The sequence below is a fragment of the Macrobrachium rosenbergii genome, chromosome 11 (assembly GCF_040412425.1).
Source record: "Macrobrachium rosenbergii isolate ZJJX-2024 chromosome 11, ASM4041242v1, whole genome shotgun sequence".
NCBI classification, from domain to species: Eukaryota; Metazoa; Arthropoda; class Malacostraca; order Decapoda; family Palaemonidae; genus Macrobrachium; species Macrobrachium rosenbergii.
This window is the reverse complement of record NC_089751.1, coordinates 43,307,801-43,320,529: the sequence shown is the minus strand read 5'-3', so window position 1 is coordinate 43,320,529 and position 12,729 is coordinate 43,307,801. Positions and strand designations below refer to the sequence as shown.

At 34.8% G+C, this 12,729-nt stretch overlaps 1 long non-coding RNA gene across 1 annotated transcript in view; it reads left to right on the top strand.

The window, feature by feature from the left end:
- The window catches only part of LOC136843384 (uncharacterized), a 121,956-nt gene that overhangs the window by 21,638 nt on the left and 87,589 nt on the right, over window positions 1-12,729 (top strand). Inside the window, exon 5 of the long non-coding RNA XR_010854538.1 lies at window positions 9,650-9,787. This is a non-coding gene — a long non-coding RNA (uncharacterized lncRNA). The remainder of the gene's footprint in view (window positions 1-9,649; window positions 9,788-12,729) is intronic.

Here is a 12,729-nt window from a genome sequence, read left to right as displayed (position 1 = left end):
TATATATATATATATATATATATATATATATATATGATATGTATATATGTATATATGTATGTATGTATGTATATGTATATGTATATGTATATGTATATATATATATATATATATATATATATATATATATATATATATATATATATATATATATATATATATATATATATATAACATCTCCGTCTGTCTTTCTCCTAGCATATCTGTCCACGCATGGCACACCATAGACTTTCTTATAGGGGTTTTGCATTGACTTTCTTGTAGGGGTTTTGCATTGTCCCTCGGGGCTCTAGTTCGATATATTTTTTTCCCTTTTATTAATCATCCGGTCCAGTTTCTTTTCTTCCTTCTACTTGTCTTTTTCATCATCCTATAAAGTCATATTCTTTATGTGGATGATGTGCGAAAATGTTTATGAAGTATGATTGGCTGTAGTGTTATTTGTTATTTCTACTGATTTATGCCCTATTAAGTTAAATGTTGAATTGTGGATTATTCTGCATAGTTTTGTTTTACACTTCAAAAAATAGGCTTTCTTCTGTTTTCATAATTCAACGAAAAATCTTTATTCTCTATATTATAAAGTTATGGTTCTTTCCAGACTTAGGTAAAAGATTGATTGGGCCATAATTATCCAGTGATTAAATATAGCGCAAGATTAATTCAAGTAGGAGTCATATTGTCATTTATTTTGCACTGGGTTACCCACAACAATGATTATCAGATAGCGATTATACCCTAGTTACAGTAATTTTTTGCTTCAGAATTTGTGTAAATTCCATTTGTATAAATGACTGAAACCTTATTTTTCTGAAACCTTTATTGGAGCCTAGATGTTTTGTAAATTTTTCGTCCTTGATTTTGTACAGTGCAGCTATCTAGCTGGTTGCTCAGATTAATTTTTAATTTGACAATGCCCGAAGCATTTGCTGGAGTTCCTTTATCAATACTGTTATTATAGTGTGAACATTTTTAACATATAGTTAATGACATACGTACAGTATATACATAAAGTTAAGTATATCTTAGTTTAACCAGACCACTGAGCTGATTAACAGCTCTCCTAGGGCTGGCCCGAAGGATTAGACTTATTTTACGTGGCTAAGAACCAACTGGTTACCTAGCAACAAGACTTACAGCTTATTGTGGAATCCGAACCACGTTATGACGAGAAATGAATTTCTATCACCAGAAATACATTCCTCTAATTCTTCATTGGCCGGTTGGAGACTCGAACGCTGGGCCAACAGCGTGCTAGCCAAGAGCTCTAGCCACCTCCCAATGAAGAACTACAGTATATACATACAGATGCATATGCCTTTCTTTTAGAAATATGGCGTTTCCCCGTTAAAGAGAGTGATTCACACACAGGCATGACACTGTCACGGCATAAAGCATCTACTATCCCTGAATCTAAGATGAATCCCAAATGCAGCATATTCCATTTCAACAGACACCTTAATCAGCAAAGAGAATGCTGTCTTTGCAGCGGCACGTTAACTACACCACGAAATACAAAACGATGCTCTCTTCTGCCTTGTCCTCACAATTTCTTCACCAGTATAAAGCCTCATTCTTACCTATTTCCTTGTCTAATGGCTTTCAGTCTCCCTCTCCATTTCCCCCGAAGACTTCCGGATCGTGCATCCTTGACATCAATCCTTTCTCTGCTCACTACGTAGCCAAATCAACACTTACGCAACATGATAATCATATTTCTGTATTCTGTAATTCTCGCCTTTTCATCTCCCCTCACCTCAAGAGCTTCCCTGCTCTCTCCCTGTCTTTGTCATGAGCACGAATCACAAATTACTTGCTGCAAATACAAGTGTGCCAATCCGCTCCATTCTAGCCAGATTATTTTCCACCAGTCTATTACCTTCTTTGTCTCGTCACGTAACCAAAGTCCTTCAAGAGACAATGATCCATTTCTCTACATGTGTTGTCCACTTTAATGCATATTCCTATCTGCATTTCTCATCCTTTAAGGCTTTTTCTCCTTATATGTTTTCGAACAGTATTAATCATCACACGTCACAGTATTATTCATCATACTGCACAACCACAAAGAAGAGTTGGCTTAATAATTCCAGCATTTATTTAAACCTAGATTTAATTTATGGACATTTTCTCCCCACATTTTGTTGAGGCTCAGCCTTCTTTCTCGCTTCGTTTGTTCTGTGACTCGCCTCATCTTTCATCCAACAATCATTCATTACATTTACTCATGGACACACACACACACACACACACACACACACACACACACACACACACATATACACATATATATATATATATATATATATATATATATATATATATATATATATATATATATATATATATATATATATATATATATGCATACACATATATGTAACACACATATATATATATATATATGTATATATATATATATATATATATATATATATATATATATATATATATATATATATATATATATATATATATATATATATATATATATATATTATCATTAGCAGGCACTTTAGCTTGGAGAAATTTGCCATTGATACCTCCCTCCTTGGGAATTGATACTGCCGTCCACTGAAGTACTAATTCTAAGCTTATTCCATTTAGAGACAAAGGATATGCACAGAGTCTTGCATAATTATGTATAAACTGAAAAGAAAATTCTAAAGCTTAGCTGTAAAGAGAATGAAATATTCACAGAGTAAATGTGGGAAGATGTGGCTTGGATGGCGCTACAAAATTGACCGAATGAAGTAGGAACACCCAGTTAAAGAGAGTGAGAAACTCCTCGATTAGATGAAGTGCCATCCAGTTAGTGCCACTGGGCGAGAGACACAAGATGAATGAAGCCAAATATGAGAACCGTTTTCTAGACATGAAGGAATAAGGCCAACATGAAACTTTTATAACATGATGAAAAGATCCATTTTTTCAGCAAATTTTGAAAGTTAAACATCTCTAGTGTTAGTTGGAGGGAAATTTAAAAATAAAAATTGGCTAAGAATTACAGGAAGAAGAGGCAGAAAATGGGTGAAACTGTGTCTTACAGACATTACCTTGAATTAGATTATTGCTAAGAGAGGCAGATAAGCTTAAATGACCAGGTTTAACAGATGAAAAATACTAATCTAAGATTAGTTTGGACACCAGTGTAGGGTTCTAGGTAAATATAGTAAGGACAAGGAGCACTTGAGTCATTAGCAATACCATAGACAGGAGCGAGGTAGGCCCTACCAATTCGCTAATACAAGAGAGACCAGTAGTACGAGAGAGAACGGAATCTAGAGGGGCACTACTAGATGTGAGAAAAGGAGTAGATGTCGTGGCATTAGCAACAGCAGAGGGAGAACAAAAGATTCTGTATTGTCCCACAAAGAGGATTAAGTACTAGACGGTGAGGAAAGGCAACCAGCAGTAGATCTGGCCATACGGGAGCCATATGTTGATACTAAAGTTGAAAAACAGCATATTTAAGTTATTAGTAACAGTAGAAACTAAAGCAATTGGATGGATTGGCCGTCCCTTTGGAACTGTTTTGAAGAGAAAGGGGTTGTGCACGATTTATGGATTGCAAGACTGATATGATAAAGATTAGATGCCATATAGCCTGTAAGCTGATATAGTAATTATTCAGGTATAAAATCAAAGCCAGATGCCTTGTGGATAAGGAATATTGGTAATGACAAAGGGATAAAGTAAAACTGATAAGAGCTGCATGACAGTTTTTTCTTTCATTATGGGTCAAGTCAGTTGTAAAATTTAGTCTACTTCCAGAATTCTAATATGTCTTTACTTATAAAGAATATTCCCCTTTTTCTTCAGTCCATATTTGTCATCTTTTTGCACAATCTATCATATCCATGTCCGCGGCATTTGCCTTGTTCCAGTTTGATTTTCTTATCGTACTTTTTTTTATGTCTGTTTTTTCCCGAATATTTGATTGCTTCTTGTTACTTCGTTTGGAGATCATTATCTTCTTTCCGGGTAAACAAAGTCCCTTTTTCAGTATTAAATGGACGGATTCCAGCTGAATGACCACGCAGAGCCATTTCAATCTTCTCTTTAAGTTTCAAGCCAAGGCTCGCGGTGCAGGCTTTCAGAGAAGGGACGGATTACACGGGGATCACATTTCACGTGTTCTTCCTGGGATGGTTTTCATTTCATTCACTCACTGCTCTTGTTTCCGCGTTGCCCAGATGTCAAACTCTCCTTGCAGAAATCTTGTTTTGGTTCTTTGTAAAAGAAAAAACCTTTGCTCTTTTCCTGTTTATATTATATGATTTTCTGCAAACAAAGCTAGGAGGAGGAGAGAGAGAGAGAGAGAGAGAGAGAGAGAGAGAGAGAGAGAGAGAGAGGTGAATAAAAATAAAACATTGCATTTACATATCGTCAACCCTTTTCATGTTTCACAATTGGATTGGTATCAGTTTTTTTTCCTGAACAGCAAACTTTAATTTGCTTCTCTATTTTTCATACATATTTCTGCATCGGAGTGTGCATTGAAGTTTAATTGGTTGAGCATTTTAATTTTCGAATGCATATAAAAAAGTGAACGTTTGTATATTAGTTTGGATTCTATAGAAATCCGAGCCGCTTGACAGACCCAGACAAAATTTTGCACACGGCCTCTGTGTCACTCCAGAAAGGTTTATATCTGAAAAAAAATCAAACCCCTACCCAAAGGCAGATATACAAACAGAAAACAAATGAAATTTTCGTTTTTACGTCACCTTTTCCTTCAGTTTCTGGGTTTATTCTCATTTCTGCCCTGACACTCCACCTTTTTTCCGGCGCTGCCAGACGCATGTGAAAAGCCCTCATTACTGGGTTACATATGATTAACATATACAGTGAATCCAAATCCAGAATTTACTTGAAATTCGATCATAATTCATGAGATTTATTAATATAATTGTTTATTACCTCAACAAAATCAACATTGAAAACCTATATTAGTTTAGATGGGGTTTACAATCCTCCCCACAGGAAAAAGTAACAGACCAAAATCTTCTGTGATAGACATACCCCCTCATTAAAAAAATCACTCGCAACAAAATTGCCACCTTTCTTCAGTGTTCATTTTAAGCCAAACGTATCTTAATCATTCCTTGCCAATAAAATACAAATTCTTAAGTACCCTGTGGTATTACCATCATCATATCTAAGTACTTAATCCACAACAAAAAAAATAACTTCGTAGTTATAGGCACAACTTTGGAGGTCAAGAAGTAATTCATCAAAGAGGTGAAACAAATCCATCGCCATCTGCGCATGAGTATTAGCAGACTAAATGCTTCAGTGATAAAACTACCCTCTCGTTAAAAAATTACTCGCAACGAAAATACAACATTTTTTTCAGTGTTCATCTTAAGCCAAATGTATCTTAATTATACCTTGCCAATAAAATACAAATTCTTCAAGTACCTTGAGGTATTACCACCATCATATCTAAGTACTTGATCCACTGAAAAATCACCATATATCGACAATTTCTAATTTATATTAGACTATTCAGACTTCAGCCTACACTTTCCCTCCGAAACGTTAAAGGAAACTGAAATGTGTTCGTTAACATGTACAGTAAACCGAAAACAGTTGCATCTCTTTTTACGGTGTCTAAAATTACAATTGTGATAATAATTTGATATTTATATAGCCAACGGACCTTGTATCTTAAGTAGCCGCTGGCTAAGACCGACGTCAACATGGACGATATTTCCTTTTTTTTATTCATTCAAATGCAAATTTCCTCATTAATTCGTTTGTTTCTTTTTCGTTTTTACCTTCAGAATTGAGGCTATAGCGACCGCTTCGTGACGTTACGGTGATGTATTCCTTATAAAGTCGGTTTAAATGAGGTCTGAAATTAATTATCGTGTAGTTAGGCAATACCGCCACCAGGCACACCAACTTCACCTCTACCAAACGTTCTCTCTCTTTCTCAAGGCATTACTCACACAATCTGGAGCGGAATTTATCTATGAGATTTTAACTATTGCAAGTAAATTCATGCTGACAATCTCTCTCTCTCTCTCTCTCTCTCTCTCTCTCTCTCTCTCTCTCTCTCTCTCTCTCTCTCTCTCTCTCTCTCATTTATAAATTCCCTTCATGAATGGGGTTAAACACCAAGTCATACTAGAATAAACCCGAGCATGTTTGCCACTGCAAGTCAATCATCTCTCTCTCTCTCTCTCTCTCTCTCTCTCTCTCTCTCTCTCTCTCAAAATTTTAATCAGGTAAGTGCCAGGATATATGTATACATGTAAATATGTTTATTTGAAGTAACAGATTCAAGATAGAGTTATTAATCAGAGGAAAGAAAAGTATTTTCAGTCATAGTATACATACTTTACACGACAAAACAATTCAAAGGGGACGAAGGAAAATTTTTCTGAGTTCTTCAAAGTTCTTCGGGGTAGTGCCGGGTAGATCAGCTAGTATACAACATAACCTAATTTTTTGGCATGCCATATCTTGCAGAAGATATATTTTCTTAATGATTTCCTACCAGCACGAATATTCGTCATGCAGTTATTACAAAACTTCACGGTGTGTTCGAAATTTTTCGAATTTTAATGTGACTAACGGCTAAGGAATTATGTTTTAAATGAGTTCTTATGTGCTCCTTTGTGAAATATTATTTTAACTACTTTGTACTTACTGCTTTCATTAAAGACTTTTCAGTCACCACATAACGGAAAAAAATTTGCTGTGTAAAGAGATTTGGTTCATAATTGCTTAGGTAACTCCCTTTTCTCTTTTGAATTTTTTTTACTCAAAACTGAAACAAAATTTTCACATGTTTCACCCTAGAGCTGTTTACTCAAACAGGGTGTGACTACCAAGAAAAGGATATTATGGCCACTGCCACATTTAAACTTTATCGGTTAATTCGAGAATGGCGATACCAAATGCACCCCCTTCCCCTCGTGATCAAGGAACTTTCATAGTATTTTATATCATTTAACAGGTTTTTTAAAAATTATCTTAATACATAGAAGCTTTTTCCGATAATGTTTAATTATGACATAAAACACGTCTTCCTTTTACTCTCCTTCTCTCTGGATAAGCACAGGTGTTGTTTCGAGATCCTATAATTCACTGTGAGATTTTTCAGAATTATGTAATTTAAGAATGATTGTTTAGATTGGTAAGATATAATTTCTCATTCCAAGACCACTAAATTGAGACTGAGTTGCTCTTCTTTACAGAAAAGAGAAATAATTTTCCGTTACGTGAGATCAGGTCACTCGAAAAGCGTTAGTGAGGCACTGTAAATTTTTTTTCGCAGATATCCTTACTTACAAATGAATTACGCCTGCCATTGTTATCTCAACAAAGTGAATGATAAAAATCTAGGAGGATTAGCTGTCCTCCTTTATCAAGCTCCATTATGGCTCAGAGACCTTGAGGAATTCTCAAGGCAATCCGCCGGATGGTATACAGTACAGGACAGAAAAGACATATATTGGTATTCGTGGCCAAATGAGATAATAGCATTTTTTCATTAAAGTTTTGTCTTTTTTTTCTTATTTCTCTAGACTATATTCTTTCTCATTTCCTGTATGTGTTCATGGGGTTAAGTTTTGCCTGTAGCTTTAATGATATATCCTCCGGTTTTAAGAAGCGTTTCTTGTTGGACGCCGTCTTTCTTTCATCTTTTTCTTTTGCTGATGAATATCTCCATTGTTTCTCCTTCTCTGTTTTGTTTTTTATCTTTTTCCATTTTCAATTCTTTATCACTTTAATCTCTTCCTCGTGATTCTTCGTACCACTCTTATTCATTAAACTTTTTTTTTTTACCTTTTCGTAGTTTTCCAAAAGGAATGAAAACTTGTGGGGAAAAAATGCGAAATTACCAAACAAAACCTTAATTTCCTGTGTTAGTATAGCTGCTTGTGTCTTCTAATGGCACTGTGATCCGCCTCCTCTGAATGAATACTTCTGTTTTAGGTTTCTAGGAAGGCCGTTATGGACGATCTCATAGTTCGCCTTGTACCGAGGGATTCAGCTTTTTTTTGGGTAAATAACACTGGTTTCACTGATGGCTTTCAATTCTCGCTAAGAAGCTGGGTATTTTCCATCACTCCTCGATCTTTCACACTACATGATGGGTATCTTCCATAACCAAAAGATCTGACAGATTTGCATGAAATATTGAAGTGCAGTATATTTTTATTTTTCTTTTGAAATATCCATAAAATATGAATTTCAGGAAGAGGAACAAACAAAGCATATCTTTAAATCTATATTTTTGAAAATCAGGTGAAATATATTGAAAATCATGGAATTGATAAAAGCATAAACAATATAAAAATCACAGTACTACAGTGAAATTCTAAAATTTGAAAAGTTGATAAGACATTATGAGATAAATATTCTCATTGTCTGCAGTGGGAATGAACTTCCGTCAAGGATTAAGGTGGGCTCATTTAATCTAATCAATATGGATTCTAAATCCTAAGCTTCTGTTCATTTTTGGATGTTATCAGTACTTTGAAATCCTCTCTATTGACTGTCACTTACTGCTGACTTCAGAGGTCTTACCAGCGGTATAGCTGTCCAAGAACTGACAACTCCGTGTTGGTCGAGTGGAAAGGAAAGATTTTTAATACCAGAACAAAAACATTCCAAAATGCGCTTGGAACACGTGAATTTCATAAATAAAATGGACGACCAGAGACTACTTGACAGTTTCTTTTTAAAACTGAATTATGTGTTAATTTTAAGATTGTTTTATTTTGATAGTTTTATATCAGTCTATGGCAAGTGGAACAGGAATAACTCTTATTTCTGTACATGGCATTTGGTTAAGGTTTTTTTAAGATGTACGGGGCAACTTAGCGTGTAACGTATGTTTTTGTTTAAGTTTATTATTCGAAAATCTGTGCACGTAACCATTAAAAAATATTACAATTAAAAACATTAGTGTGGTAATATTTAATAAATGTTCATAACAATCACTTGCCAAATTTAAAACAAGTCAAGTGAAGGTAAGTTTTCTATGTAGAGATACGTTTATTTTAGAGTTCTTTGTTTTCTATAAGTGAATCAAGGGATGGTATCTTGGTATTGACCTCTCTTTGCATCATAAATTCCATTTGCACAGGTTGAGCGTTAAGACAGTTAAAGGGTGGCATGGTGCGCTCTTCTCTGTCAAAAATAATCGAAATGTCACCACAGACCATTTATACATACATACATACATACATACATACATACATACATACATACATACATACATACATATATATATATATATATATATATATATATATATATATATATATATATATATATATATATATACTATATATATATCAGCTACCTTTAGTAACATTTTTATGAGTCATATCGTGAACAACAGTGATCACCTAATCAGGTATACAAAGATATACATACATACATACACATATATATGTATGTATGTATGTATATATGTATGTATGTATATCTATATGTATACCTTTTGGTTGATTAGGCGATCACTGTTGTTCACGATATGACCCATAAAAATGTTACCAAAGGTAGCTGATATACGGTAACCCATGGATAGACCTTAAATCTGTTTCAACTACCTGTTATTAAAGATGAAGAAATTGTCTTCAGTTACTGAATTCAACAGAAGCCCAAACTCTTTCTTTGATAGGTTGAGAAATGAGTTACGAAAAAAGTGGACCCGCCCCCCTTTGTCCTATGTTATGCTGCAACGCCCCTTCTGCTGCTCCCTTCACACTCCTGAGGCAGTGAGAAGTCCAAGGAAGAATATCCTTCGATCACTAACAAGGTAAGTGTGTGTCCTTCCAAGAACAGGGCGAGGACGCAAAATATTCCCAAGAAAGAAAAGACGGATAAGCCGTCCACTGCTAGCTGTCCCTTGGTACGTGAGGTAAAGTTAATCAAATTGTTAACACTTCCCGTATATTTAACCAAAAGTTCTGTTACCTTTTAAGAAATCATTAGTTGTGATATTATTTTAGGCAGAAACTAAAGCTCATAGCACTTTTATCTTAGCTATGATTTTACTCATGATTCTTTAGCGTTGGTAAAAGAACATGTAGTTTTTAAAAGAATTTTCATTATTATTAATAATGACTGGGGAAAATGAAACGCAAGTATCTAATTTTGTTTTTGTGTTGCTTCATTTACTGGGAACCCGTGAGTTGAAGGTTTTTTTTTTTTTGACTTGTCACCATTTAATACTTTAAAATGAATTTTCTTTCTTGCAGTACTCTTACGCCTGTGCATAATTGTTCACGTTTCGTTTCAAATCTGACTTTTTAATTCATTTAGGATTTCATTGTCTTTTTATGTTTGTAGCTTTGTTTTCGTTTTGCCCACGAGCTTAATGTTACTAAGATAACTAGTTTAATCAAAATGATTTTTGTTCTTGCTGTTGTTCTGTTTACATAATGCATTTATTCATTACATCTATTTAGGTTTTATGTTGAAAATGAGAGGCAGCAGATTTATAAATGATTGATGATTCATTTTCCTTGTTTAGTTGTCTGATGAGAAATGATCCAAATTGAGTCTCACCCAACTATACTGTACGCAAAGTCATTTTTTTTACACGGAAAATGCAAGGTGAAACTAGCGAGACGTTGGTGGAGAATATTTTCAACCACCGAGTAGTCTCAGGCCTTATAAAGAATTCTTTACGAAAAACCATTGTCTTTGCTAAGTGTCTTCTCTCTCTCTCTCTCTCTCTCTCTCTCTCTCTCTCTCTCTCTCTCTCTCTCTCTCTCTCTCTCTCTCGTTCGGAAAATGCTCTCTCTTCCCGAGAATCTTTCTCTTCCTTAGGCTGTGGAGGCGAAGTTATTGAAGCGCTGTTATTGAACCTTTGGGTTTTCACAATGACCCCAACCTAACTGTTTTTGATCCCTTGGGTTTTCACAATGACCCCGACCTAACTGTTTTTGAACCCTTGGGTTTTCACAATGACCCACGACCCAACTGTTTTTGAACCCTTGCGTTTTCACAATGACCCCCAACTTAACTGTTTTTGAACCCTTGGATCTTCACAATGACCCACGACCTAACTGTTTTTAAACCCTTGGGTTTTCACAATGACCCCCGACCTAACTGTTTTTGAACTCTTGGGTCTTCACAATGACCCCTGACCTAACTGTTTTTGAACCCTTGGGTTTTCACAGCGACCCTCGGCCTAATTGTTTTTGAACCCTTGGGTTTTCACAATGACACCGACCTAACTGTTTTTGAACCCTTGGGTTTTCGCAATGACCCCCGACCTAATATCTCCACTTCCTCGGCCTCTGAACTCGAGGTTCGGTGCCTCATTTTGATTTCACTGCGTTCTTTTGATGTACGAAGCCTGCACGCTACGTCCCAATACCCGTATGCCGTCATATAATATAACCACACGGACCGTTTTATGTCTTCAGAAAATCCTATTACACGGTAAATAATACTTTAAAACGTCGTCATTGTAATTACATTTACCGCTCTCCTATGGCTGGAACCGGCTAAGTTTACTATTTTCATTATCTGAGCACAAAAACCTTATACAGTATATGATAAGTTAAATGGCTACGTTCTACAACATGACTACTCTTCACAGGATGAGATGAAATTACATGTTTCCGTGTTCTCATTAAAAAATTTCATTTGATATATAATATGACTGTATTCTAAAGGTTTCCATTTTGGAAAGGATCGGTAACTGATGCAAATTGACTTGCACTAAGAACTCAGATCTCGGGCACACACCACATAGACAATTGAGGCATATTGGTAGTAGAGGGTTTACACTACGGTTATATTAGTACTATCAGAGGATCATATGATAAGAAATGTCTTAAAAGGTGAATTTGTAATTAAGTCCGGACGCAGAGGAAGAGGGAAGGTGAATGGAGTATAGCAGCAACTCTTCTACACCTTGCAAAAATTACACCACAGATTCTTTTCGAGAATCAAGACGTTAAATTTCACAAAGTTGGATATGAACATGGCTACGATGAGATACTAACTAGAGAGCTCAGATCATCTTCTACACATAATAAATTGTAGTCATAGAATTAATGCATATTACCAAAAGTCTTCGATAACAAAACGTTTAGCTAGAGTGTCCACACAGGCCTACTATACCCTGGTATACGTTGTCGAAAATTAAATCAGCTGTTGTCATCACGGGATCAACAAGGAGATTGCTGGTTATAATCTCATTTATCTACCTTTACCTTTCCCTTAGACATTTCCTTCATTTACCAACTACTGTAATGTTTTAAATTTAGTGATCGTTATTATGTATAACTTTTCATTCATAGGCCGTTACATGCACAAACGCCTAGTATATATATATATATATATATATATATATATATATATATATATATATATATATATATATATATATATATATTATATTTATATATATTTATATATATATTTATATATATATATATATATATATATATATATATATATATATATATATATATATATATATATAATGACGTTTAATTTTACAAATATTATGTCAACACGAGACCGGTAAGATACTGATTGAAAAGTTTAGGTCTTCTCCTACACAAAAGATATTCTGGTCATAGAATTAATATTATAGTACACAGAATCTTCGAAAACAAAAGGCTCAGCTTCCACACAGGCATAATTAGCTCTAGCAACGCTATCAAGAATAGAATTATTTAGCTTTTTAACCAATATTCATCACAGGATCAGCAAGGAGTTTTCTGGTTATAATCTCAT